Source organism: Chiloscyllium punctatum, chromosome 17, assembly GCF_047496795.1.
Source record: "Chiloscyllium punctatum isolate Juve2018m chromosome 17, sChiPun1.3, whole genome shotgun sequence".
Taxonomy (NCBI): Eukaryota; Metazoa; Chordata; class Chondrichthyes; order Orectolobiformes; family Hemiscylliidae; genus Chiloscyllium; species Chiloscyllium punctatum.
The window spans coordinates 49,687,188-49,710,969 of record NC_092755.1 but is presented as its reverse complement, the minus strand read 5'-3'; the positions used below and the strand labels follow the sequence as shown (position 1 = coordinate 49,710,969).

Here is a 23,782-nt window from a genome sequence, read left to right as displayed (position 1 = left end):
CTGTACAATTAGTCACCTTGCTCTTGTGCAGACACAAAATGCAATTCCGCATTTCTGCAGCTCCCTTGCATTCACACTCAGCAACAATCCCTCATACACAGTCTCACTCTCGCACACACACACTCTCTCTCACATGCACACGCACACACACTCTCTATCTGTCTCTCACACACACACTCTCTCTCTCACATGCACGCACAAACACACTCTCTCCCTCTCATACACACAAATTCTCCCTTTCTCTGTCTCTCTCACACACACACTCTCACTCACACACACACACTTCTCCCTCTTACACACACACAGACACACGCACTCTCTCACACACACACTATCTCACACACACACTCTTTCTCACACACACCAACAAATTCTTCCTCTCTCTCTCTCAGACACACGCAAACACACTCTTGCAGACATACACATACAAATTCTCTCTCTCTCACACGCACCCACTCTCACTCACACACACACATACACGCACATACACACACACATTCTCTCTCTCTCGCACACACATTCTCTCTCTCTCAAACACACTCTCTCTCACACACACACATTCTTTCACTCTCTCACACACAAAGACACATGCACACTCTCTCTTACACACACACACGCACACTCTGTCTCTCTCACACACATACACACTCTGTCTCTCTCAAACACACCTACAAATTCTCCCTCTCTGTTTCTCACACACACACATGCCCACACACTCATATACACACTCACACCCTCTCTCTCTCAAACACACATATACACATACATACTCTCACTCACACACACACAGACAGACACAAACACACACTCTCAGACACATACTCACACACATTCTCTCACTCTCACACACACAAACACACACACGTACACGCTGCCTCTCTTGCGCTCACACACACACATGCACTCTCTCTCACACACACACACGCTAACATACACACTCTCTCTCCTTCACACAAACACACACTCTCTCTCTCACACACACGCCCACAGGCACACACAATCTCACACACACACACCTCTCTCTCTCACACACACACACACTCTCTCTCACACGCACACAAACACATGCTAACACACACACGCTCTCTCCTTCACACACACACACAAACACACACACACTCACAGGCACACACACAATCTTTATCTCTCACACACACACACACACACACAATCTCTCTCTCACACACACACACACAAACACAATCAGGTCAGGAGCTGAGTGACCCTGGGGGAAGCCAAACTGGGTGTCACTGAGCAGGTGCTGCTTGATAGCACTGTTGGTGAGCCCTTCCATCACTTTACCGAGGATTGGGAACAGATGGATGGGAGAGGAATTGGCTGAGTTGGATTTGTCCTGCTTTTTATGTCCAGGACATACCTGGATAATTTCCCACATGGCCAGGTCGATCCCAGTGTTGTCACTGTCCTGGTAGAACTTGGCTGGAGGAAGGGCATGTTGTGGAGCAGCAGCCTTCAGGAGCAGTGCCAGAGCACAGAGCCTTTGCAGTGTCCAGTGTCTCTTGATCTGACACGGAGTGAATGGAATTGTTGGAAGAATGGTGTCTGTGATGGTGGGGAGCACAGGGGGAGACTGAGTAAGATCATCCGGTGGGCACTTGCGGCTGAAGATTGTTTTAAAAGCCTCAGCCTTATCTTTGATAGTGACAGGTTGGACTCTTCCATCTTTGTGAAGGGGGAGCGACTCCTCTCCAAGAAGCTGTGAAATGTGGGGGCAGTGTGTGGGTGTGGGAAGGTTTGTTTGGGGAAAAGGGAAGAATGTCAGGAGTGGGATTTGAACCCACGCCCCTAGAAAGGGACCAGAATTCACAAGCCCAGATGCAGAGCAAGGACTAACACTCCTTGAGTCTGGCGCCTTAGACCACTCGGCCATCCTGACAAGCTGCTGCAGATGCCTTTCCAGATGTCTTTCTCACTCTGTACAATTAGTCACCTTGCTCTTGTGCAGACACAAAATGCAATTCCGCATTTCTGCAGCTCCCTTGCATTCACACTCAGCAACAATCCCTCATACACAGTCTCACTCTCGCACACACACACTCTCTCTCACATGCACACGCACACACACTCTCTATCTGTCTCTCACACACACACTCTCTCTCTCACATGCACGCACAAACACACTCTCTCCCTCTCATACACACAAATTCTCCCTTTCTCTGTCTCTCTCACACACACACTCTCACTCACACACACACACTTCTCCCTCTTACACACACACAGACACACGCACTCTCTCACACACACACTATCTCACACACACACTCTTTCTCACACACACCAACAAATTCTTCCTCTCTCTCTCTCAGACACACGCAAACACACTCTTGCAGACATACACATACAAATTCTCTCTCTCTCACACGCACCCACTCTCACTCACACACACACATACACGCACATACACACACACATTCTCTCTCTCTCGCACACACATTCTCTCTCTCAAACACACTCTCTCTCACACACACACATTCTTTCACTCTCTCACACACAAAGACACATGCACACTCTCTCTTACACACACACACGCACACTCTGTCTCTCTCACACACATACACACTCTGTCTCTCTCAAACACACCTACAAATTCTCCCTCTCTGTTTCTCACACACACACATGCCCACACACTCATATACACACTCACACCCTCTCTCTCTCAAACACACATATACACATACATACTCTCTCTCACACACACACAGACAGACACAAACACACACTCTCAGACACATACTCACACACATTCTCTCACTCTCACACACAAAAACACACACACGTACACGCTGCCTCTCTTGCGCTCACACACACACATGCACTCTCTCTCACACACACACACGCTAACATACACACTCTCTCTCCTTCACACAAACACACACTCTCTCTCTCACACACACGCCCACAGGCACACACAATCTCACACACACACACCTCTCTCTCTCACACACACACACACTCTCTCTCACACGCACACAAACACATGCTAACACACACACGCTCTCTCCTTCACACACACACACAAACACACACACACTCACAGGCACACACACAATCTTTATCTCTCACACACACACACACACACAATCTCTCTCTCTCTCACACACACACAAACACAATCAGGTCAGGAGCTGAGTGACCCTGGGGGAAGCCAAACTGGGTGTCACTGAGCAGGTGCTGCTTGATAGCACTGTTGGTGAGCCCTTCCATCACTTTACCGAGGATTGGGAACAGATGGATGGGAGAGGAATTGGCTGAGTTGGATTTGTCCTGCTTTTTATGTCCAGGACATACCTGGATAATTTCCCACATGGCCAGGTCGATCCCAGTGTTGTCACTGTCCTGGTAGAACTTGGCTGGAGGAAGGGCATGTTGTGGAGCAGCAGCCTTCAGGAGCAGTGCCAGAGCACAGAGCCTTTGCAGTGTCCAGTGTCTCTTGATCTGACACGGAGTGAATGGAATTGTTGGAAGAATGGTGTCTGTGATGGTGGGGAGCACAGGGGGAGACTGAGTAAGATCATCCGGTGGGCACTTGCGGCTGAAGATTGTTGTAAAAGCCTCAGCCTTATCTTTGATAGTGACAGGTTGGACTCTTCCATCTTTGTGAAGGGGGAGCGACTCCTCTCCAAGAAGCTGTGAAATGTGGGGGCAGTGTGTGGGTGTGGGAAGGTTTGTTTGGGGAAAAGGGAAGAATGTCAGGAGTGGGATTTGAACCCACGCCCCTAGAAAAGGACCAGAATTCACAAGCCCAGATGCAGAGCAAGGACTAACACTCCTTGAGTCTGGCGCCTTAGACCACTCGGCCATCCTGACAAGCTGCTGCAGATGCCTTTCCAGATGTCTTTCTCACTCTGTACAATTAGTCACCTTGCTCTTGTGCAGACACAAAATGCAATTCCGCATTTCTGCAGCTCCCTTGCATTCACACTCAGCAACAATCCCTCATACACAGTCTCACTCTCGCACACACACACTCTCTCTCACATGCACACGCACACACACTCTCTATCTGTCTCTCACACACACACTCTCTCTCTCACATGCACGCACAAACACACTCTCTCCCTCTCATACACACAAATTCTCCCTTTCTCTGTCTCTCTCACACACACACTCTCACTCACACACACACACTTCTCCCTCTTACACACACACAGACACACGCACTCTCTCACACACACACTATCTCACACACACACTCTTTCTCACACACACCAACAAATTCTTCCTCTCTCTCTCTCAGACACACGCAAACACACTCTTGCAGACATACACATACAAATTCTCTCTCTCTCACACGCACCCACTCTCACTCACACACACACATACACGCACATACACACACACATTCTCTCTCTCTCGCACACACATTCTCTCTCTCTCAAACACACTCTCTCTCACACACACACATTCTTTCACTCTCTCACACACAAAGACACATGCACACTCTCTCTTACACACACACACGCACACTCTGTCTCTCTCACACACATACACACTCTGTCTCTCTCAAACACACCTACAAATTCTCCCTCTCTGTTTCTCACACACACACATGCCCACACACTCATATACACACTCACACCCTCTCTCTCTCAAACACACATATACACATACATACTCTCTCTCACACACACACAGACAGACACAAACACACACTCTCAGACACATACTCACACACATTCTCTCACTCTCACACACACAAACACACACACGTACACGCTGCCTCTCTTGCGCTCACACACACACATGCTCTCTCTCTCACACACACACACGCTAACATACACACTCTCTCTCCTTCACACAAACACACACTCTCTCTCTCACACACACGCCCACAGGCACACACAATCTCACACACACACACCTCTCTCTCTCACACACACACACACTCTCTCTCACACGCACACAAACACATGCTAACACACACACGCTCTCTCCTTCACACACACACACAAACACACACACACTCACAGGCACACACACAATCTTTATCTCTCACACACACACACACACACAATCTCTCTCTCTCACACACATACACAAACACAATCAGGTCAGGAGCTGAGTGACCCTGGGGGAAGCCAAACTGGGTGTCACTGAGCAGGTGCTGCTTGATAGCACTGTTGGTGAGCCCTTCCATCACTTTACCGAGGATTGGGAACAGATGGATGGGAGAGGAATTGGCTGAGTTGGATTTGTCCTGCTTTTTATGTCCAGGACATACCTGGATAATTTCCCACATGGCCAGGTCGATCCCAGTGTTGTCACTGTCCTGGTAGAACTTGGCTGGAGGAAGGGCATGTTGTGGAGCAGCAGCCTTCAGGAGCAGTGCCAGAGCACAGAGCCTTTGCAGTGTCCAGTGTCTCTTGATCTGACACGGAGTGAATGGAATTGTTGGAAGAATGGTGTCTGTGATGGTGGGGAGCACAGGGGGAGACTGAGTAAGATCATCCGGTGGGCACTTGCGGCTGAAGATTGTTGTAAAAGCCTCAGCCTTATCTTTGATAGTGACAGGTTGGACTCTTCCATCTTTGTGAAGGGGGAGCGACTCCTCTCCAAGAAGCTGTGAAATGTGGGGGCAGTGTGTGGGTGTGGGAAGGTTTGTTTGGGGAAAAGGGAAGAATGTCAGGAGTGGGATTTGAACCCACGCCCCTAGAAAGGGACCAGAATTCACAAGCCCAGATGCAGAGCAAGGACTAACACTCCTTGAGTCTGGCGCCTTAGACCACTCGGCCATCCTGACAAGCTGCTGCAGATGCCTTTCCAGATGTCTTTCTCACTCTGTACAATTAGTCACCTTGCTCTTGTGCAGACACAAAATGCAATTCCGCATTTCTGCAGCTCCCTTGCATTCACACTCAGCAACAATCCCTCATACACAGTCTCACTCTCGCACACACACACTCTCTCTCACATGCACACGCACACACACTCTCTATCTGTCTCTCACACACACACTCTCTCTCTCACATGCACGCACAAACACACTCTCTCCCTCTCATACACACAAATTCTCCCTTTCTCTGTCTCTCTCACACACACACTCTCACTCACACACACACACTTCTCCCTCTTACACACACACAGACACACGCACTCTCTCACACACACACTATCTCACACACACACTCTTTCTCACACACACCAACAAATTCTTCCTCTCTCTCTCTCAGACACACGCAAACACACTCTTGCAGACATACACATACAAATTCTCTCTCTCTCACACGCACCCACTCTCACTCACACACACACATACACGCACATACACACACACATTCTCTCTCTCTCGCACACACATTCTCTCTCTCTCAAACACACTCTCTCTCACACACACACATTCTTTCACTCTCTCACACACAAACACACATGCACACTCTCTCTTACACACACACACGCACACTCTGTCTCTCTCACACACATACACACTCTGTCTCTCTCAAACACACCTACAAATTCTCCCTCTCTGTTTCTCACACACACACATGCCCACACACTCATATACACACTCACACCCTCTCTCTCTCAAACACACATATACACATACATACTCTCTCTCACACACACACAGACAGACACAAACACACACTCTCAGACACATACTCACACACATTCTCTCACTCTCACACACACAAACACACACACGTACACGCTGCCTCTCTTGCGCTCACACACACACATGCACTCTCTCTCACACACACACACGCTAACATACACACTCTCTCTCCTTCACACAAACACACACTCTCTCTCTCACACACACGCCCACAGGTACACACAATCTCACACACACACACCTCTCTCTCTCACACACACACACACTCTCTCTCACACGCACACAAACACATGCTAACACACACACGCTCTCTCCTTCACACACACACACAAACACACACACACTCACAGGCACACACACAATCTTTATCTCTCACACACACACACACACACACAATCTCTCTCTCTCTCACACACACACACACAAACACAATCAGGTCAGGAGCTGAGTGACCCTGGGGGAAGCCAACCTGGGTGTCACTGAGCAGGTGCTGCTTGATAGCCCTGTTGGTGAGCCCTTCCATCACTTTACCGAGGATTGGGAACAGATGGATGGGAGAGGAATTGGCTGAGTTGGATTTGTCCTGCTTTTTATGTCCAGGACATACCTGGATAATTTCCCACATGGCCAGGTCGATCCCAGTGTTGTAACTGTCCTGGGAGAACTTGGCTGGAGGAAGGGCATGTTGTGGAGTAGCAGCCTTCAGGATCAGTGCCAGAGCACAGAGCCTTTGCAGTGTCCAGTGTCTCTTGATCTGACATGGAGTGAATGGAATTGTTGGAAGAATGGTGTCTGTGATGGTGGGGAGCACAGGGGGAGACTGAGTAAGATCATCCGGTGGGCACTTGCGGCTGAAGATTGTTGTAAAAGCCTCAGCCTTATCTTTGAAAGTGACAGGTTGGACTCTTCCATCTTTGTGAAGGGGGAGCGACTCCTCTCCAAGAAGCTGTGAAATATGGGGGCAGTGTGTGGGTGTGGGAAGGTTTGTTTGGGGAAAAGGGAAGAATGTCAGGAGTGGGATTTGAACCCACGCCCCTAGAAAGGGACCAGAATTCACAAGTCCAGATGCAGAGCAAAGACTAACACTCCTTGAGTCTGGCGCCTTAGACCACTCGGCCATCCTGACAAGCTGCTGCAGATGCCTTTCCAGATGTCTTTCTCACTCTGTACAATTAGTCACCTTGCTCTTGTGCAGACACAAAATGCAATTCCGCATTTCTGCAGCTCCCTTGCATTCACACTCAGCAACAATCCCTCATACACAGTCTCACTCTCGCACACACACACTCTCTCTCACATGCACACGCACACACACTCTCTATCTGTCTCTCACACACACACTCTCTCTCTCACATGCACGCACAAACACACTCTCTCCCTCTCATACACACAAATTCTCCCTTTCTCTGTCTCTCTCACACACACACTCTCACTCACACACACACACTTCTCCCTCTTACACACACACAGACACACGCACTCTCTCACACACACACTATCTCACACACACACTCTTTCTCACACACACCAACAAATTCTTCCTCTCTCTCTCTCAGACACACGCAAACACACTCTTGCAGACATACACATACAAATTCTCTCTCTCTCACACGCACCCACTCTCACTCACACACACACATACACGCACATACACACACACATTCTCTCTCTCTCGCACACACATTCTCTCTCTCTCAAACACACTCTCTCTCACACACACACATTCTTTCACTCTCTCACACACAAAGACACATGCACACTCTCTCTTACACACACACACGCACACTCTGTCTCTCTCACACACATACACACTCTGTCTCTCTCAAACACACCTACAAATTCTCCCTCTCTGTTTCTCACACACACACATGCCCACACACTCATATACACACTCACACCCTCTCTCTCTCAAACACACATATACACATACATACTCTCACTCACACACACACAGACAGACACAAACACACACTCTCAGACACATACTCACACACATTCTCTCACTCTCACACACACAAACACACACACGTACACGCTGCCTCTCTTGCGCTCACACACACACATGCACTCTCTCTCACACACACACACGCTAACATACACACTCTCTCTCCTTCACACAAACACACACTCTCTCTCTCACACACACGCCCACAGGCACACACAATCTCACACACACACACCTCTCTCTCTCACACACACACACACTCTCTCTCACACGCACACAAACACATGCTAACACACACACGCTCTCTCCTTCACACACACACACAAACACACACACACTCACAGGCACACACACAATCTTTATCTCTCACACACACACACACACACAATCTCTCTCTCTCACACACAAACACAAACACAATCAGGTCAGGAGCTGAGTGACCCTGGGGGAAGCCAAACTGGGTGTCACTGAGCAGGTGCTGCTTGATAGCACTGTTGGTGAGCCCTTCCATCACTTTACCGAGGATTGGGAACAGATGGATGGGAGAGGAATTGGCTGAGTTGGATTTGTCCTGCTTTTTATGTCCAGGACATACCTGGATAATTTCCCACATGGCCAGGTCGATCCCAGTGTTGTCACTGTCCTGGGAGAACTTGGCTGGAGGAAGGGCATGTTGTGGAGCAGCAGCCTTCAGGAGCAGTGCCAGAGCACAGAGCCTTTGCAGTGTCCAGTGTCTCTTGATCTGACACGGAGTGAATGGAATTGTTGGAAGAATGGTGTCTGTGATGGTGGGGAGCACAGGGGGAGACTGAGTAAGATCATCCGGTGGGCACTTGCGGCTGAAGATTGTTGTAAAAGCCTCAGCCTTATCTTTGAAAGTGACAGGTTGGACTCTTCCATCTTTGTGAAGGGGGAGCGACTCCTCTCCAAGAAGCTGTGAAATGTGGGGGCAGTGTGTGGGTGTGGGAAGGTTTGTTTGGGGAAAAGGGAAGAATGTCAGGAGTGGGATTTGAACCCACGCCCCTAGAAAGGGACCAGAATTCACAAGCCCAGATGCAGAGCAAGGACTAACACTCCTTGAGTCTGGCGCCTTAGACCACTCGGCCATCCTGACAAGCTGCTGCAGATGCCTTTCCAGATGTCTTTCTCACTCTGTACAATTAGTCACCTTGCTCTTGTGCAGACACAAAATGCAATTCCGCATTTCTGCAGCTCCCTTGCATTCACACTCAGCAACAATCCCTCATACACAGTCTCACTCTCGCACACACACACTCTCTCTCACATGCACACGCACACACACTCTCTATCTGTCTCTCACACACACACTCTCTCTCTCACATGCACGCACAAACACACTCTCTCCCTCTCATACACACAAATTCTCCCTTTCTCTGTCTCTCTCACACACACACTCTCACTCACACACACACACTTCTCCCTCTTACACACACACAGACACACGCACTCTCTCACACACACACTATCTCACACACACACTCTTTCTCACACACACCAACAAATTCTTCCTCTCTCTCTCTCAGACACACGCAAACACACTCTTGCAGACATACACATACAAATTCTCTCTCTCTCACACGCACCCACTCTCACTCACACACACACATACACGCACATACACACACACATTCTCTCTCTCTCGCACACACATTCTCTCTCTCTCAAACACACTCTCTCTCACACACACACATTCTTTCACTCTCTCACACACAAAGACACATGCACACTCTCTCTTACACACACACACGCACACTCTGTCTCTCTCACACACATACACACTCTGTCTCTCTCAAACACACCTACAAATTCTCCCTCTCTGTTTCTCACACACACACATGCCCACACACTCATATACACACTCACACCCTCTCTCTCTCAAACACACATATACACATACATACTCTCTCTCACACACACACAGACAGACACAAACACACACTCTCAGACACATACTCACACACATTCTCTCACTCTCACACACACAAACACACACACGTACACGCTGCCTCTCTTGCGCTCACACACACACATGCACTCTCTCTCACACACACACACGCTAACATACACACTCTCTCTCCTTCACACAAACACACACTCTCTCTCTCACACACACGCCCACAGACACACACAATCTCACACACACACACCTCTCTCTCTCACACACACACACACTCTCTCTCACACGCACACAAACACATGCTAACACACACACGCTCTCTCCTTCACACACACACACAAACACACACACACACTCACAGGCACACACACAATCTTTATCTCTCACACACACACACACACACACAATCTCTCTCTCTCTCACACACACACACACACAAACACAATCAGGTCAGGAGCTGAGTGACCCTGGGGGAAGCCAACCTGGGTGTCACTGAGCAGGTGCTGCTTGATAGCCCTGTTGGTGAGCCCTTCCATCACTTTACCGAGGATTGGGAACAGATGGATGGGAGAGGAATTGGCTGAGTTGGATTTGTCCTGCTTTTTATGTCCAGGACATACCTGGATAATTTCCCACATGGCCAGGTCGATCCCAGTGTTGTCACTGTCCTGGTAGAACTTGGCTGGAGGAAGGGCATGTTGTGGAGCAGCAGCCTTCAGGAGCAGTGCCAGAGCACAGAGCCTTTGCAGTGTCCAGTGTCTCTTGATCTGACACGGAGTGAATGGAATTGTTGGAAGAATGGTGTCTGTGATGGTGGGGAGCACAGGGGGAGACTGAGTAAGATCATCCGGTGGGCACTTGCGGCTGAAGATTGTTGTAAAAGCCTCAGCCTTATCTTTGATAGTGACAGGTTGGACTCTTCCATCTTTGTGAAGGGGGAGCGACTCCTCTCCAAGAAGCTGTGAAATGTGGGGGCAGTGTGTGGGTGTGGGAAGGTTTGTTTGGGGAAAAGGGAAGAATGTCAGGAGTGGGATTTGAACCCACGCCCCTAGAAAGGGACCAGAATTCACAAGCCCAGATGCAGAGCAAGGACTAACACTCCTTGAGTCTGGCGCCTTAGACCACTCGGCCATCCTGACAAGCTACTGCAGATGCCTTTCCAGATGTCTTTCTCACTCTGTACAATTAGTCACCTTGCTCTTGTGCAGACACAAAATGCAATTCCGCATTTCTGCAGCTCCCTTGCATTCACACTCAGCAACAATCCCTCATACACAGTCTCACTCTCGCACACACACACTCTCTCTCACATGCACACGCACACACACTCTCTATCTGTCTCTCACACACACACTCTCTCTCTCACATGCACGCACAAACACACTCTCTCCCTCTCATACACACAAATTCTCCCTTTCTCTGTCTCTCTCACACACACACTCTCACTCACACACACACACTTCTCCCTCTTACACACACACAGACACACGCACTCTCTCACACACACACTATCTCACACACACACTCTTTCTCACACACACCAACAAATTCTTCCTCTCTCTCTCTCAGACACACGCAAACACACTCTTGCAGACATACACATACAAATTCTCTCTCTCTCACACGCACCCACTCTCACTCACACACACACATACACGCACATACACACACACATTCTCTCTCTCTCGCACACACATTCTCTCTCTCTCAAACACACTCTCTCTCACACACACACATTCTTTCACTCTCTCACACACAAAGACACATGCACACTCTCTCTTACACACACACACGCACACTCTGTCTCTCTCACACACATACACACTCTGTCTCTCTCAAACACACCTACAAATTCTCCCTCTCTGTTTCTCACACACACACATGCCCACACACTCATATACACACTCACACCCTCTCTCTCTCAAACACACATATACACATACATACTCTCTCTCACACACACACAGACAGACACAAACACACACTCTCAGACACATACTCACACACATTCTCTCACTCTCACACACACAAACACACACACGTACACGCTGCCTCTCTTGCGCTCACACACACACATGCACTCTCTCTCACACACACACACGCTAACATACACACTCTCTCTCCTTCACACAAACACACACTCTCTCTCTCACACACACGCCCACAGGCACACACAATCTCACACACACACACCTCTCTCTCTCACACACACACACACTCTCTCTCACACGCACACAAACACATGCTAACACACACACGCTCTCTCCTTCACACACACACACAAACACACACACACTCACAGGCACACACACAATCTTTATCTCTCACACACACACACACACACAATCTCTCTCTCTCACACACATACACAAACACAATCAGGTCAGGAGCTGAGTGACCCTGGGGGAAGCCAAACTGGGTGTCACTGAGCAGGTGCTGCTTGATAGCACTGTTGGTGAGCCCTTCCATCACTTTACCGAGGATTGGGAACAGATGGATGGGAGAGGAATTGGCTGAGTTGGATTTGTCCTGCTTTTTATGTCCAGGACATACCTGGATAATTTCCCACATGGCCAGGTCGATCCCAGTGTTGTCACTGTCCTGGTAGAACTTGGCTGGAGGAAGGGCATGTTGTGGAGCAGCAGCCTTCAGGAGCAGTGCCAGAGCACAGAGCCTTTGCAGTGTCCAGTGTCTCTTGATCTGAGACGGAGTGAATGGAATTGTTGGAAGAATGGTGTCTGTGATGGTGGGGAGCACAGGGGGAGACTGAGTAAGATCATCCGGTGGGCACTTGCGGCTGAAGATTGTTGTAAAAGCCTCAGCCTTATCTTTGATAGTGACAGGTTGGACTCTTCCATCTTTGTGAAGGGGGAGCGACTCCTCTCCAAGAAGCTGTGAAATGTGGGGGCAGTGTGTGGGTGTGGGAAGGTTTGTTTGGGGAAAAGGGAAGAATGTCAGGAGTGGGATTTGAACCCACGCCCCTAGAAAGGGACCAGAATTCACAAGCCCAGATGCAGAGCAAGGACTAACACTCCTTGAGTCTGGCGCCTTAGACCACTCGGCCATCCTGACAAGCTGCCGCAGATGCCTTTCCAGATGTCTTTCTCACTCTGTACAATTAGTCACCTTGCTCTTGTGGAGACACAAAATGCAATTCCGCATTTCTGCAGCTCCCTTGCATTCACACTCAGCAACAATCCCTCATACACAGTCTCACTCTCGCACACACACACTCTCTCTCACATGCACACGCACACACACTCTCTATCTGTCTCTCACACACACACTCTCTCTCTCACATGCACGCACAAACACACTCTCTCCCTCTCATACACACAAATTCTCCCTTTCTCTGTCTCTCTCACACACACACTCTCACTCACACACACACACTTCTCCCTCTTACACACACACAGACACACGCACTCTCTCACACACACACTATCTCACACACACACTCTTTCTCACACACACCAACAAATTCTTCCTCTCTCTCTCTCAGACACACGCAAACACACTCTTGCAGACATACACATACAAATTCTCTCTCTCTCACACGCACCCACTCTCACTCACACACACACATACACGCACATACACACACACATTCTCTCTCTCTCGCACACACATTCTCTCTCTCTCAAACACACTCTCTCTCACACACACACATTCTTTCACTCTCTCACACACAAACACACATGCACACTCTCTCTTACACACACACACGCACACTCTGTCTCTCTCACACACATACACACTCTGTCTCTCTCAAACACACCTACAAATTCTCCCTCTCTGTTTCTCACACACACACATGCCCACACACTCATATACACACTCACACCCTCTCTCTCTCAAACACACATATACACATACATACTCTCTCTCACACACACACAGACAGACACAAACACACACTCTCAGACACATACTCACACACATTCTCTCACTCTCACACACAAAAACACACACACGTACACGCTGCCTCTCTTGCGCTCACACACACACATGCACTCTCTCTCACACACACACACGCTAACATACACACTCTCTCTCCTTCACACAAACACACACTCTCTCTCTCACACACACGCCCACAGACACACACAATCTCACACACACACACCTCTCTCTCTCACACACACACACACTCTCTCTCACACGCACACAAACACATGCTAACACACACACGCTCTCTCCTTCACACACACACACAAACACACACACACTCACAGGCACACACACAATCTTTATCTCTCACACACACACACACACACACAATCTCTCTCTCTCTCACACACACACACACAAACACAATCAGGTCAGGAGCTGAGTGACCCTGGGGGAAGCCAACCTGGGTGTCACTGAGCAGGTGCTGCTTGATAGCCCTGTTGGTGAGCCCTTCCATCACTTTACCGAGGATTGGGAACAGATGGATGGGAGAGGAATTGGCTGAGTTGGATTTGTCCTGCTTTTTATGTCCAGGACATACCTGGATAATTTCCCACATGGCCAGGTCGATCCCAGTGTTGTAACTGTCCTGGGAGAATTGGCTGGAGGAAGGGCATGTTGTGGAGCAGCAGCCTTCAGGAGCAGTGCCAGAGCACAGAGCCTTTGCAGTGTCCAGTGTCTCTTGATCTGACACGGAGTGAATGGAATTGTTGGAAGAATGGTGTCTGTGATGGTGGGGAGCACAGGGGGAGACTGAGTAAGATCATCCGGTGGGCACTTGCGGCTGAAGATTGTTGTAAAAGCCTCAGCCTTATCTTTGATAGTGACAGGTTGGACTCTTCCATCTTTGTGAAGGGGGAGCGACTCCTCTCCAAGAAGCTGTGAAATGTGGGGGCAGTGTGTGGGTGTGGGAAGGTTTGTTTGGGGAAAAGGGAAGAATGTCAGGAGTGGGATTTGAACCCACGCCCCTAGAAAGGGACCAGAATTCACAAGCCCAGATGCAGAGCAAGGACTAACACTCCTTGAGTCTGGCGCCTTAGACCACTCGGCCATCCTGACAAGCTGCTGCAGATGCCTTTCCAGATGTCTTTCTCACTCTGTACAATTAGTCACCTTGCTCTTGTGCAGACACAAAATGCAATTCCGCATTTCTGCAGCTCCCTTGCATTCACACTCAGCAACAATCCCTCATACACAGTCTCACTCTCGCACACACACACTCTCTCTCACATGCACACGCACACACACTCTCTATCTGTCTCTCACACACACACTCTCTCTCTCACATGCACGCACAAACACACTCTCTCCCTCTCATACACACAAATTCTCCCTTTCTCTGTCTCTCTCACACACACACTCTCACTCACACACACACACTTCTCCCTCTTACACACACACAGACACACGCACTCTCTCACACACACACTATCTCACACACACACTCTTTCTCACACACACCAACAAATTCTTCCTCTCTCTCTCTCAGACACACGCAAACACACTCTTGCAGACATACACATACAAATTCTCTCTCTCTCACACGCACCCACTCTCACTCACACACACACATACACGCACATACACACACACATTCTCTCTCTCTCGCACACACATTCTCTCTCTCTCAAACACACTCTCTCTCACACACACACATTCTTTCACTCTCTCACACACAAAGACACATGCACACTCTCTCTTACACACACACACGCACACTCTGTCTCTCTCACACACATACACACTCTGTCTCTCTCAAACACACCTACAAATTCTCCCTCTCTGTTTCTCACACACACACATGCCCACACACTCATATACACACTCACACCCTCTCTCTCTCAAACACACATATACACATACATACTCTCTCTCACACACACACAGACAGACACAAACACACACTGTCAGACACATACTCACACACATTCTCTCACTCTCACACACAAAAACACACACACGTACACGCTGCCTCTCTTGCGCTCACACACACACATGCACTCTCTCTCACACACACACACGCTAACATACACACTCTCTCTCCTTCACACAAACACACACTCTCTCTCTCACACACACGCCCACAGGCACACACAATCTCACACACACACACCTCTCTCTCTCACACACACACACACTCTCTCTCACACGCACACAAACACATGCTAACACACACACGCTCTCTCCTTCACACACACACACAAACACACACACACTCACAGGCACACACACAATCTTTATCTCTCACACACACACACACACACAATCTCTCTCTCTCTCACACACACACACACAAACACAATCAGGTCAGGAGCTGAGTGACCCTGGGGGAAGCCAACCTGGATGTCACTGAGCAGGTGCTGCTTGATAGCCCTGTTGGTGAGCCCTTCCATCACTTTACCGAGGATTGGGAACAGATGGATGGGAGAGGAATTGGCTGAGTTGGATTTGTCCTGCTTTTTATGTCCAGGACATACCTGGATAATTTCCCACATGGCCAGGTCGATCCCAGTGTTGTAACTGTCCTGGGAGAACTTGGCTGGAGGAAGGGCATGTTGTGGAGTAGCAGCCTTCAGGATCAGTGCCAGAGCACAGAGCCTTTGCAGTGTCCAGTGTCTCTTGATCTGACACGGAGTGAATGGAATTGTTGGAAGAATGGTGTCTGTGATGGTGGGGAGCACAGGGGGAGACTGAGTAAGATCATCCGGTGGGCACTTGCGGCTGAAGATTGTTGTAAAAGCCTCAGCCTTATCTTTGAAAGTGACAGGTTGGACTCTTCCATCTTTGTGAAGGGGGAGCGACTCCTCTCCAAGAAGCTGTGAAATGTGGGGGCAGTGTGTGGGTGTGGGAAGGTTTGTTTGGGGAAAAGGGAAGAATGTCAGGAGTGGGATTTGAACCCACGCCCCTAGAAAGGGACCAGAATTCACAAGCCCAGATGCAGAGCAAGGACTAACACTCCTTGAGTCTGGCGCCTTAGACCACTCGGCCATCCTGACAAGCTGCTGCAGATGCCTTTCCAGATGTCTTTCTCACTCTGTACAATTAGTCACCTTGCTCTTGTGCAGACACAAAATGCAATTCCGCATTTCTGCAGCTCCCTTGCATTCACACTCAGCAACAATCCCTCATACACAGTCTCACTCTCGCACACACACACTCTCTCTCACATGCACACGCACACACACTCTCTATCTGTCTCTCACACACACACTCTCTCTCTCACATGCACGCACAAACACACTCTCTCCCTCTCATACACACAAATTCTCCCTTTCTCTGTCTCTCTCACACACACACTCTCACTCACACACACACACTTCTCCCTCTTACACACACACAGACACACGCACTCTCTCACACACACACTATCTCACACACACACTCTTTCTCACACACACCAACAAATTCTTCCTCTCTCTCTCTCAGACACACGCAAACACACTCTTGCAGACATACACATACAAATTCTCTCTCTCTCACACGCACCCACTCTCACTCACACACACACATACACGCACATACACACACACATTCTCTCTCTCTCGCACACACATTCTCTCTCTCTCAAACACACTCTCTCTCACACACACACATTCTTTCACTCTCTCACACACAAACACACATGCACACTCTCTCTTACACACACACACGCACACTCTGTCTCTCTCACACACATACACACTCTGTCTCTCTCAAACACACCTACAAATTCTCCCTCTCTGTTTCTCACACACACACATGCCCACACACTCATATACACACTCACACCCTCTCTCTCTCAAACACACATATACACATACATACTCTCTCTCACACACACACAGACAGACACAAACACACACTCTCAGACACATACTCACACACATTCTCTCACTCTCACACACAAAAACACACACACGTACACGCTGCCTCTCTTGCGCTCACACACACACATGCACTCTCTCTCACACACACACACGCTAACATACACACTCTCTCTCCTTCACACAAACACACACTCTCTCTCTCACACACACGCCCACAGGCACACACAATCTCACACACACACACCTCTCTCTCTCACACACACACACACTCTCTCTCACACGCACACAAACACATGCTAACACACACACGCTCTCTCCTTCACACACACACACAAACACACACACACTCACAGGCACACACACAATCTTTATCTCTCACACACACACACACACACAATCTCTCTCTCTCTCACACACACACACACAAACACAATCAGGTCAGGAGCTGAGTGACCCTGGGGGAAGCCAACCTGGGTGTCACTGAGCAGGTGCTGCTTGATAGCCCTGTTGGTGAGCCCTTCCATCACTTTACCGAGGATTGGGAACAGATGGATGGGAGAGGAATTGGCTGAGTTGGATTTGTCCTGCTTTTTATGTCCAGGACATACCTGGATAATTTCCCACATGGCCAGGTCGATCCCAGTGTTGTAACTGTCCTGGGAGAACTTGGCTGGAGGAAGGGCATGTTGTGGAGTAGCAGCCTTCAGGATCAGTGCCAGAGCACAGAGCCTTTGCAGTGTCCAGTGTCTCTTGATCTGACACGGAGTGAATGGAATTGTTGGAAGAATGGTGTCTGTGATGGTGGGGAGCACAGGGGGAGACTGAGTAAGATCATCCGGTGGGCACTTGCGGCTGAAGATTGTTGTAAAAGCCTCAGCCTTATCTTTGAAAGTGACAGGTTGGACTCTTCCATCTTTGTGAAGGGGGAGCGACTCCTCTCCAAGAAGCTGTGAAATGTGGGGGCAGTGTGTGGGTGTGGGAAGGTTTGTTTGGGGAAAAGGGAAGAATGTCAGGAGTGGGATTTGAACCCACGCCCCTAGAAAGGGTCCAGAATTCACAAGCCCAGATGCAGAGCAAGGACTAACACTCCTTGAGTCTGGCGCCTTAGACCACTCGGCCATCCTGACAAGCTGCTGCAGATGCCTTTCCAGATGTCTTTCTCACTCTGTACAATTAGTCACCTTGCTCTTGTGCAGACACAAAATGCAATTCCGCATTTCTGCAGCTCCCTTGCATTCACACTCAGCAACAATCCCTCATACACAGTCTCACTCTCGCACACACACACTCTCTCTCACATGCACACGCACACACACTCTCTATCTGTCTCTCACACACACACTCTCTCTCTCACATGCACGCACAAACACACTCTCTCCCTCTCATACACACAAATTCTCCCTTTCTCTGTCTCTCTCACACACACACTCTCACTCACACACACACACTTCTCCCTCTTACACACACACAGACACACGCACTCTCTCACACACACACTATCTCACACACACACTCTTTCTCACACACACCAACAAATTCTTCCTCTCTCTCTCTCAGACACACGCAAACACACTCTTGCAGACATACACATACAAATTCTCTCTCTCTCACACGCACCCACTCTCACTCACACACACACATACACGCACATACACACACACATTCTCTCTCTCTCGCACACACATTCTCTCTCTCTCAAACACACTCTCTCTCACACACACACATTCTTTCACTCTCTCACACACAAAGACACATGCACACTCTCTCTTACACACACACACGCACACTCTGTCTCTCTCACACACATACACACTCTGTCTCTCTCAAACACACCTACAAATTCTCCCTCTCTGTTTCTCACACACACACATGCCCACACACTCATATACACACTCACACCCTCTCTCTCTCAAACACACATATACACATACATACTCTCTCTCACACACACACAGACAGACACAAACACACACTCTCAGACACATACTCACACACATTCTCTCACTCTCACACACACAAACACACACACGTACACGCTGCCTCTCTTGCGCTCACACACACACATGCACTCTCTCTCACACACACACACGCTAACATACACACTCTCTCTCCTTCACACAAACACACACTCTCTCTCTCACACACACGCCCACAGGCACACACAATCTCACACACACACACCTCTCTCTCTCACACACACACACACTCTCTCTCACACGCACACAAACACATGCTAACACACACACGCTCTCTCCTTCACACACACACACAAACACACACACACTCACAGGCACACACACAATCTTTATCTCTCACACACACACACACACACAATCTCTCTCTCTCACACACACACACAAACACAATCAGGTCAGGAGCTGAGTGACCCTGGGGGAAGCCAAACTGGGTGTCACTGAGCAGGTGCTGCTTGATAGCACTGTTGGTGAGCCCTTCCATCACTTTACCGAGGATTGGGAACAGATGGATGGGAGAGGAATTGGCTGAGTTGGATTTGTCCTGCTTTTTATGTCCAGGACATACCTGGATAATTTCCCACATGGCCAGGTCGATCCCAGTGTTGTCACTGTCCTGGTAGAACTTGGCTGGAGGAAGGGCATGTTGTGGAGCAGCAGCCTTCAGGATCAGTGCCAGAGCACAGAGCCTTTGCAGTGTCCAGTGTCTCTTGATCTGACACGGAGTGAATGGAATTGTTGGAAGAATGGTGTCTGTGATGGTGGGGAGCACAGGGGGAGACTGAGTAAGATCATCCGGTGGGCACTTGCGGCTGAAGATTGTTGTAAAAGCCTCAGCCTTATCTTTGATAGTGACAGGTTGGACTCTTCCATCTTTGTGAAGGGGGAGCGACTCCTCTCCAAGAAGCTGTGAAATGTGGGGGCAGTGTGTGGGTGTGGGAAGGTTTGTTTGGGGAAAAGGGAAGAATGTCAGGAGTGGGATTTGAACCCACGCCCCTAGAAAGGGACCAGAATTCACAAGCCCAGATGCAGAGCAAGGACTAACACTCCTTGAGTCTGGCGCCTTAGACCACTCGGCCATCCTGACAAGCTGCTGCAGATGCCTTTCCAGATGTCTTTCTCACTCTGTACAATTAGTCACCTTGCTCTTGTGCAGACACAAAATGCAATTCCGCATTTCTGCAGCTCCCTTGCATTCACACTCAGCAACAATCCCTCATACACAGTCTCACTCTCGCACACACACACTCTCTCTCACATGCACACGCACACACACTCTCTATCTGTCTCTCACACACACACTCTCTCTCTCACATGCACGCACAAACACACTCTCTCCCTCTCATACACACAAATTCTCCCTTTCTCTGTCTCTCTCACACACACACTCTCACTCACACACACACACTTCTCCCTCTTACACACACACAGACACACGCACTCTCTCACACACACACTATCTCACACACACACTCTTTCTCACACACACCAACAAATTCTTCCTCTCTCTCTCTCAGACACACGCAAACACACTCTTGCAGACATACACATACAAATTCTCTCTCTCTCACACGCACCCACTCTCACTCACACACACACATACACGCACATACACACACACATTCTCTCTCTCTCGCACACACATTCTCTCTCTCTCAAACACACTCTCTCTCACACACACACATTCTTTCACTCTCTCACACACAAAGACACATGCACACTCTCTCTTACACACACACACGCACACTCTGTCTCTCTCACACACATACACACTCTGTCTCTCTCAAACACACCTACAAATTCTCCCTCTCTGTTTCTCACACACACACATGCCCACACACTCATATACACACTCACACCCTCTCTCTCTCAAACACACATATACACATACATACTCTCTCTCACACACACACAGACAGACACAAACACACACTCTCAGACACATACTCACACACATTCTCTCACTCTCACACACAAAAACACACACACGTACACGCTGCCTCTCTTGCACTCACACACACACATGCACTCTCTCTCACACACACACACGCTAACATACACACTCTCTCTCCTTCACACAAACACACACTCTCTCTCTCACACACACGCCCACAGGCACACACAATCTCACACACACACACCTCTCTCTCTCACACACACACACACTCTCTCTCACACGCACACAAACACATGCTAACACACACACGCTCTCTCCTTCACACACACACACAAACACACACACACTCACAGGCACACACACAATCTTTATCTCTCACACACACACACACACACAATCTCTCTCTCTCTCACACACACACACACAAACACAATCAGGTCAGGAGCTGAGTGACCCTGGGGGAAGCCAACCTGGGTGTCACTGAGCAGGTGCTGCTTGATAGCCCTGTTGGTGAGCCCTTCCATCACTTTACCGAGGATTGGGAACAGATGGATGGGAGAGGAATTGGCTGAGTTGGATTTGTCCTGCTTTTTATGTCCAGGACATACCTGGATAATTTCCCACATGGCCAGGTCGATCCCAGTGTTGTAACTGTCCTGGGAGAACTTGGCTGGAGGAAGGGCATGTTGTGGAGTAGCAGCCTTCAGGATCAGTGCCAGAGCACAGAGCCTTTGCAGTGTCCAGTGTCTCTTGATCTGACACGGAGTGAATGGAATTGTTGGAAGAATGGTGTCTGTGATTGTGGGGAGCACAGGGGGAGACTGAGTAAGATCATCCGGTGGGCACTTGCGGCTGAAGATTGTTGTAAAAGCCTCAGCCTTATCTTTGAAAGTGACAGGTTGGACTCTTCCATCTTTGTGAAGGGGGAGCGACTCCTCTCCAAGAAGCTGTGAAATGTGGGGGCAGTGTGTGGGTGTGGGAAGGTTTGTTTGGGGAAAAGGGAAGAATGTCAGGAGTGGGATTTGAACCCACGCCCCTAGAAAGGGACCAGAATTCACAAGCCCAGATGCAGAGCAAGGACTAACACTCCTTGAGTCTGGCGCCTTAGACCACTCGGCCATCCTGACAAGCTGCTGCAGATGCCTTTCCAGATGTCTTTCTCACTCTGTACAATTAGTCACCTTGCTCTTGTGCAGACACAAAATGCAATTCCGCATTTCTGCAGCTCCCTTGCATTCACACTCAGCAACAATCCCTCATACACAGTCTCACTCTCGCACACACACACTCTCTCTCACATGCACACGCACACACACTCTCTATCTGTCTCTCACACACACACTCTCTCTCTCACATGCACGCACAAACACACTCTCTCCCTCTCATACACACAAATTCTCCCTTTCTCTGTCTCTCTCACACACACACTCTCACTCACACACACACACTTCTCCCTCTTACACACACACAGACACACGCACTCTCTCACACACACACTATCTCACACACACACTCTTTCTCACACACACCAACAAATTCTTCCTCTCTCTCTCTCAGACACACGCAAACACACTCTTGCAGACATACACATACAAATTCTCTCTCTCTCACACGCACCCACTCTCACTCACACACACACATACACGCACATACACACACACATTCTCTCTCTCTCGCACACACATTCTCTCTCTCTCAAACACACTCTCTCTCACACA

The 23,782-nt window shown here is 49.1% G+C and overlaps 12 non-coding genes across 12 annotated transcripts; all 12 read right to left on the bottom strand.

The window, feature by feature from the left end:
* Window positions 1–1,777: 1,777 nt before the first annotated feature.
* Window positions 1,778–1,897, bottom strand: trnal-caa (transfer RNA leucine (anticodon CAA)). The gene is made up of 2 exons: window positions 1,860–1,897; window positions 1,778–1,823 (listed from the first exon to the last, which is right to left on the bottom strand). It is a non-coding gene; the product is annotated as a tRNA-Leu (tRNA).
* A 1,811-nt stretch (window positions 1,898–3,708) lies between these two features.
* On the bottom strand, window positions 3,709–3,828 carry trnal-caa (transfer RNA leucine (anticodon CAA)). The gene is made up of 2 exons: window positions 3,791–3,828; window positions 3,709–3,754 (listed from the first exon to the last, which is right to left on the bottom strand). It is a non-coding gene; the product is annotated as a tRNA-Leu (tRNA).
* Window positions 3,829–5,641: 1,813 nt separating this feature from the next.
* On the bottom strand, window positions 5,642–5,761 carry trnal-caa (transfer RNA leucine (anticodon CAA)). Its single transcript has 2 exons — window positions 5,724–5,761; window positions 5,642–5,687 (listed from the first exon to the last, which is right to left on the bottom strand). It is a non-coding gene; the product is annotated as a tRNA-Leu (tRNA).
* A 1,819-nt stretch (window positions 5,762–7,580) lies between these two features.
* Window positions 7,581–7,700, bottom strand: trnal-caa (transfer RNA leucine (anticodon CAA)). Its single transcript has 2 exons — window positions 7,663–7,700; window positions 7,581–7,626 (listed from the first exon to the last, which is right to left on the bottom strand). It is a non-coding gene; the product is annotated as a tRNA-Leu (tRNA).
* Window positions 7,701–9,513: 1,813 nt separating this feature from the next.
* Window positions 9,514–9,633, bottom strand: trnal-caa (transfer RNA leucine (anticodon CAA)). The gene is made up of 2 exons: window positions 9,596–9,633; window positions 9,514–9,559 (listed from the first exon to the last, which is right to left on the bottom strand). It is a non-coding gene; the product is annotated as a tRNA-Leu (tRNA).
* Window positions 9,634–11,456: 1,823 nt separating this feature from the next.
* On the bottom strand, window positions 11,457–11,576 carry trnal-caa (transfer RNA leucine (anticodon CAA)). Its single transcript has 2 exons — window positions 11,539–11,576; window positions 11,457–11,502 (listed from the first exon to the last, which is right to left on the bottom strand). It is a non-coding gene; the product is annotated as a tRNA-Leu (tRNA).
* Window positions 11,577–13,389: 1,813 nt separating this feature from the next.
* trnal-caa (transfer RNA leucine (anticodon CAA)) lies at window positions 13,390–13,509 on the bottom strand. Its single transcript has 2 exons — window positions 13,472–13,509; window positions 13,390–13,435 (listed from the first exon to the last, which is right to left on the bottom strand). It is a non-coding gene; the product is annotated as a tRNA-Leu (tRNA).
* A 1,818-nt stretch (window positions 13,510–15,327) lies between these two features.
* On the bottom strand, window positions 15,328–15,447 carry trnal-caa (transfer RNA leucine (anticodon CAA)). Its single transcript has 2 exons — window positions 15,410–15,447; window positions 15,328–15,373 (listed from the first exon to the last, which is right to left on the bottom strand). It is a non-coding gene; the product is annotated as a tRNA-Leu (tRNA).
* A 1,817-nt stretch (window positions 15,448–17,264) lies between these two features.
* Window positions 17,265–17,384, bottom strand: trnal-caa (transfer RNA leucine (anticodon CAA)). The gene is made up of 2 exons: window positions 17,347–17,384; window positions 17,265–17,310 (listed from the first exon to the last, which is right to left on the bottom strand). It is a non-coding gene; the product is annotated as a tRNA-Leu (tRNA).
* Window positions 17,385–19,201: 1,817 nt separating this feature from the next.
* Window positions 19,202–19,321, bottom strand: trnal-caa (transfer RNA leucine (anticodon CAA)). The gene is made up of 2 exons: window positions 19,284–19,321; window positions 19,202–19,247 (listed from the first exon to the last, which is right to left on the bottom strand). It is a non-coding gene; the product is annotated as a tRNA-Leu (tRNA).
* A 1,813-nt stretch (window positions 19,322–21,134) lies between these two features.
* trnal-caa (transfer RNA leucine (anticodon CAA)) lies at window positions 21,135–21,254 on the bottom strand. Its single transcript has 2 exons — window positions 21,217–21,254; window positions 21,135–21,180 (listed from the first exon to the last, which is right to left on the bottom strand). It is a non-coding gene; the product is annotated as a tRNA-Leu (tRNA).
* A 1,817-nt stretch (window positions 21,255–23,071) lies between these two features.
* Window positions 23,072–23,191, bottom strand: trnal-caa (transfer RNA leucine (anticodon CAA)). The gene is made up of 2 exons: window positions 23,154–23,191; window positions 23,072–23,117 (listed from the first exon to the last, which is right to left on the bottom strand). It is a non-coding gene; the product is annotated as a tRNA-Leu (tRNA).
* Window positions 23,192–23,782: the final 591 nt, after the last annotated feature.